A 6,209-nucleotide genomic window follows, 5' to 3' on the forward strand; every position below is an offset into this window, starting at 1 on the left:
GAATATTTCATTCTTTCCCTCTTAACTTAGACACACACACAAACAGTAGGTTCTCAGTGAGTATTTGATAAATTCATTTCAAAGCGTAAAATAAAGCTCCAAAATGATGACAAAAGAGAGTGCAAAGCGAAAACCTTAAGCATTTTCTGTGGATTTAAGAGTGTTCATGACCTTCCAAGCCAGCTGCTCAGTTTACCGTGGCACAGCAGGTTAAAATTTCTATGAAGGAACAATATGTACAACCTCAAAGCATTGATTCTAAAGTCAGATTATGGTCCAAATCTCAGAAACATCACATACTATCTATAAAAATTTAGGCAACTTAGGCTGGGCGCAGTGGCTCATGCCTGTAATCCCAGCGCTTTGGGAGGCCGAGGTGGGTGGATCACCTGAGGTCAGGAGTTGGAGACCAGCCTAACCAACATGGTGAAGCCCTGTCTCTAATAAATACAAAAATTAGCCGGGCATGGTGGCACGTGCTTGTAGTCCCGGCTACTCAGAAGGCTGAGGCAAGAGAATCACTTGAACCCGGGAGGCGGAGGTTGCAGTGAGCTGAGATCGTGCCATTGCACTCCAGCCTGGGCAACAGAGTGAGACTTCATCTCAAAAAAAAAAAAAAAAAAAAAAAAAGGCAAGTTAATTAAAAATATTTGTGCCTTGGTTTCCTGAACTGTAAAATAGGTAGTAATTGTATCTATTTCATAAGATTGTTTGCGAAGTGAATGAGTTGTTGCATACAAAACACTTAGAATGGTTCTTGGCACATAGTAAGCATTTAGCAAGAATTCGCTGTTATTACTGCAGCCAAGATTACCCTTAAAACACGAATTTTAGTGTGTGTGTGTGTGTGTGTGTGTATACACATATATATATATGACTATAACATGGTTTTGTTAAATTCACAGCCATCTTATTCAACAAAGATATGATGCTAATCAGATACTTGGAAAACTTATAACACCACTGGAAAAAATATATATACAAATGATTAAGTCATAAGGTCTAGAACAAAGGGAAAGTGCAAAAGCCCATCCCAGTGAAGATTTGTGATTCTTTTAAACGACTATGAAATGCATATAATGGGACCTTTTTAAAAAGTCCAATTCTCAATAGCGTGCTTCTTATAAAATCCTAATTTTATTTCACTGATGGCAATCTTTAGGTCACCCTAGGCCCAAAACTTTAATTTTTATTGAAATCATCAAGAAATTACAGTACTAAGATTCGTCCCTTTCAGATCAGAAATCAAGATTGAGAGAAATTTAATTTTCACCGTTTTCCAAGTAGGTTACTCTCTCCAGAACCAGAAACATTCCTATTTAGATCCCATTGTTAAAAGCATATTTTGGTAAATGGGTATCAATAAAATATGCAGTTATAAAAATAACATTTTGGTTAAACCCTAGAATGTTAACTACACAAAAGATTCCAGAGTAGGAATTGTTTCTTATACAATTAACAAATTCGTGTTTGGATTTATAAACAACACATAACTTTATATGGATTGATGCTTTCCCACACTTTTTTAAGAAAGTATCACAATCAGAGAGACAGGCTAAAGTGAAAAAACATTATCAGAGATGTCACAGATTCCTTTCGCTCAAGTGGGACACTACAAAAAGCCATCTTGTGGCCGGGTGCGGTGGCTCACGCTTGTAATCCCAGCACTTTGGGAGGCCGAGGCAGGGGGATCACAAGGTCAGGAGATCGAGACCACGGTGAAACCCCGTCTCTACTAAAAATACAAAAAATTAGTCAGGCGTGGTGGCGGGCGCCTGTAGTCCCAGCTACTTGGAGAGGCTGAGGCAGAAGAATGGCGTGAACCCAGGAGGTGGAGCTTGCAGTGAGTCGAGATTGCGCCACTGCGCTCCAGCCTGGGCGACAGAGCGAGACTCCGTCTCAAAAAAAAAAAAAAAAGCCATCTTGTGTCCCTCTTGTACAAGAAGAACATCTTGTCGCGTAATTCCAGAGTCGGAGCAGAGGGAAAGCTTGAATTTGCCACATTTGCAACTGCCAGACCACAGGGCAGACTCGGTTCTGTTTTCTGGTGTTCACTAATTTTTCTTAACCTCTCTTAGGCATCTGAGGGTCTGCTGGACCATGGGCCACATCATTTCCTCAGCCTCCACTGAGGGCCTGGATACTCCTCAGAGACTGCAGCCACTTTGAAGGACGCAGGAGAGGCAGGAAACTGGCTTGGGTTCCATCACAAAAGGATTCCAGCAGAGGTAGGATAGCTACGTCCACCATTTCTCTACTGTACAGACCTCAGCAGCGAGAGGTCTCAGCTCTACAGGGTCAGGATGGTAAAGTTCTGTCTGAAAACTCACAGGCTTCTAAGAATAGCATGGCCAGTTCCCAAAAGCAGTGCCACTCTCAGGGCAGAACTCACTCCTGCATCCAATCCAGCTCAATCTTCTGCCCCACAAGGGACTTTCTCCTTCAGTGAATTTCTACAGCAAATGTTCTCAAATTGCTAATGTTGACCCTCATTAAAACCTGCTTTGCAGGCCGGGCGCCATTGCTCATGCCTGTAATCCCAGCACTTTGGGAAGCTGAGGCAAGCTGATCACCTGAAGCCAAGAGTTGGAGACCAGCCTGGCCAACATGGTGAAACCCCGTCTCTACTAAAAAATACCAAAATTAGCCAGGTGTGGTGGCAGGCGCCTGCAATCCCAGCTATTCGGGAGGCTGAAGCAGGAGAATTGCTTGAACCCGGGAGGCAGAAGTTGCAGTGAGTGGAGATTGAGTCACTGCACTCCAGCTTGGGCGACAAGAACGAAACTCTGCCTCAAAAAAAAAAAAAAAAACCCATGTTGCATTAATGCCTAATTGAGCAACATCTTATCAGAGAAATTGTAAACTTTCATATCAGGGATGTTTCTTATACATCCCTTTGGAGCCCAATATATGCATGTATTAGATTAATACTGAATGAATACTGTTTGGGAAGAAAAAAGAGAAAAGCTTAACTAGCACAAAACCATTCCCTACATCTATGTGCAGCTTAATAAAATACTTTCTGTGTTCATTTCTGGTAAATTAAATTATGTTAAATGATTTTAATTCATTCATTCAATATTTAGTTTCTGCCTTTGTTTTACATTACTTTTTTAAATTATTTTTTAGAGACAGGGTCTTGCTCTGTCACCCAGGCTGGTGTGCAGTGGCATGATCGCATCTCACTTCAGCCTCAGACTCCTGGGCTCAAGGAATCCTCCCAATTCAGCCTTCCAAGTACCTGAGACTACATGTGCACACCACCATATCCGACTAATTTTTTTAAATTTTGAAAGATGGGGTCTTGCTATGTTGCCTAGACCGATCTCAAACTCCTGGGCTCAAGCTATCCTCCCACCTTGGCCTCCCAAATGATTGGGATTACAGGCGTGAGCCACCATACCCAGCCAGTGCCTGCCTTTGAAGGTGAAGGATACAATGAGAGGTGTAGCAGAGTCCAGGTCACACGGCCCCTTGGACACTGTGCTAAGGAGCAGGCCCTTAACATTTATAGCTCAGAAAGTCATTGAGGAATGTTTTGCAGGGTATAAAACAGTCAGTTTTGCTTTATGGCTAAAACACTCTGACGACAATGTGAAACATGAATTTGAGGGGCAAGACTGGAAGCAGGGTTAAGTGCAGGACACCAACAGAGAAATGGCTAGGAATTAAACTAGGGCAATAGTCATAAGGCTGCAGAAATGGGAACAGGTATAAGATAGAGAAATAGGTACAACTTGATGACTGACTCTTGGGGGAAAGGGGTGGCAGAATTCAGGAGTGACTCACTACACTGGAAATGCCATATGTGTCTTTTCTGCTAACCTATAATCTGCAAGAGTTCCTGGACTATACTGTGGTATTTACCACTGTCTCTATCGTCTGGTACAAACCCTGGCAGGTGGTAGACACTTAATAAATACTCCTTGAATTAAAATTTAAAATCTATTGATTAGATCTGACTCTTACACATCTAGGAAAACTGAAAAAAAAAAAAACTTTATTCTTTTCTAGCTCTGAACCTACTCACATAAACTTAAAGAGTTTAAAAAATGCATTCTGTTTTTACTATCATCCCCTTCAGAAATGAAATTTCAATTTCTCTAAGTTGACATTACCATGGTTAAGTAGATCTCACTATCAAAACATCTTCCTAACATACATTGCTAAGCATTATGTTTCCATTGAAATCATAATTGTATTTCATGAAACAAACACATTAGTTTTTTTAAAACTGTTTCTTCATAGGAATCAAGAAAAATTGGAAAGTGGTTATACCTCCATGAAGAAAGACTGAAACCTAGGACAGTTGTTCCCTCATTATCTGCAGTTTCACTTTTGCAGTTTGTTACTCAGTCAACCATGGTTTGAAATATTACAATATATTTGTAAATGTATATTACTATATATATTATTTTTATATATACAATATATATTATTTTTATATATATATTATATATTATTTATATATACAATATATAAATATATTACAATATCTTTTAAATATACAATAAGATATTTTAAGAGAAAGAGAGACTACATTCACACACCTCTTATTATCGTGTATTGTTATAACTCATCTATTTTATTTTTAGTTATTGTTGTTAATCACTTACCATGCCTAATTTGTAAGTTAAACTTTATCATAGGCATGTACATATAGGAAAAAACACAGTTTGGTGTTATGTGCAATTTCAGGCATCCACTGGGGATCTTGGAACCTATCCCCCAAGGATAATAGGAGACCACTATACTCAGTATCAAGCTGTTGGCTGCATACGCAAATCATTATTTTTCTTCAGAACAAGTTCATGAAAGCATAACAGTCACCTGGTCTTTGAAATGCTAACTGTTAATATTTTTCTAGGTAATAGAAAATAATATCACTCTTTTTTGTGAGGTTCAGCAATAAACACTAGTCCAATGCAAATCTAACAATACAGTGTGTGGCGTGACATACGGATCCTTACTAACTTTTCTTTCTTGTAGATGAATAGAATTTTTACCAGTCAGGGTCCCCAGTAGAAAACAGATGACACACAGACAACAGGCTAATTTTAGCAGAGTTTATTTATGAAGAGCTTAATCATAAAGGCATTGCTATGGGGGAACCACAATACACAGAAGAGTCACCAAGGCCTGACAGTAGCCTGACTGTCACCATTCCTATGCCACAAAGAAGGAGGGGAGCAGTGGTTACTGGGATCTGGAGAGAGAAATTCATGTAGAAAATGATCCCTTGAAAGGACCAGAGATTTCTGCTAAGGGGCACTGAGTCAACCCCACAGGAAGGAACCCAGGCAAGCAACTACTCCGCCAGTGCTCTCCTCCCTCCCTCTAGTCTTTTAATAGTGCTCTCAATTGGCCAAACCCAACAAAGGCAATGGGATCCCATTAACAAGTCCATATGGGCAGGCTCCAGGGGTGGAGAACAGGGTGGAGAATGGTGGGAAGGGGACCTGGAGGAAAAAATAGAAGACACCAGCTCGGACTCACTCATTTGAGCTTTTCTGCCTAGGAAAGACGACCTCAGTCCACTTGCCAATGTCCAAGCTGTTTTTCGTCATCTCCCTCTTGCAGAGTAAAAATTTTTCCTGAGTTCACATTTAAACTTCTAAGTATACAGCTATCAATAAATACCGTGTTCCTCTAGCATATCAGCAGGAAATCTGAAAGAACATGGGATAAGCAAGTACAAGGAAAATACAAAATGAAACACCTAGTAAAATAGTAAGTAAACATTTTAGGAATTACGCTGAAAAATTTCTTTAGAAATCTTTAGAAACGCTTCCTACACACACACACACACACACACACACACACATTGAGCACTTTTGGCTCAAAAAGTGTCTTTTCTTTGATCTTCTTTAGGAGATTTAAAATCTGATTATCTGGGGGTGGAGCCAAGATGGCCGAATAGGAACAGCTCCGGTCTCCAGCTCCCAGCCCCAGCGACACAGAAGACGGGTGATTTCTGCATTTCTGCTTGAGGTACCGGTTTCATCTCACTAGGGAGTGCCTAACAGTGGGTGCAGGACAGTCGGTGAAGCGCACTGTGCGCGAGCCGAAGCAGGGCGAGGCATTGCCTCACTCGGGAAGTGCAAGGGGTCAGGGAGTTCCCTTTCCTAGTCAAAGAAAGGGGAAACAGACGGCACCTGGAATATCGGGTCAGTCCCGTCCTAATACTGCACTTTTCCAACGGGCCTGGA

The sequence above is a fragment of the Symphalangus syndactylus genome, chromosome 1 (assembly GCF_028878055.3).
Source record: "Symphalangus syndactylus isolate Jambi chromosome 1, NHGRI_mSymSyn1-v2.1_pri, whole genome shotgun sequence".
Lineage (NCBI taxonomy): Eukaryota > Metazoa > Chordata > Mammalia > Primates > Hylobatidae > Symphalangus > Symphalangus syndactylus.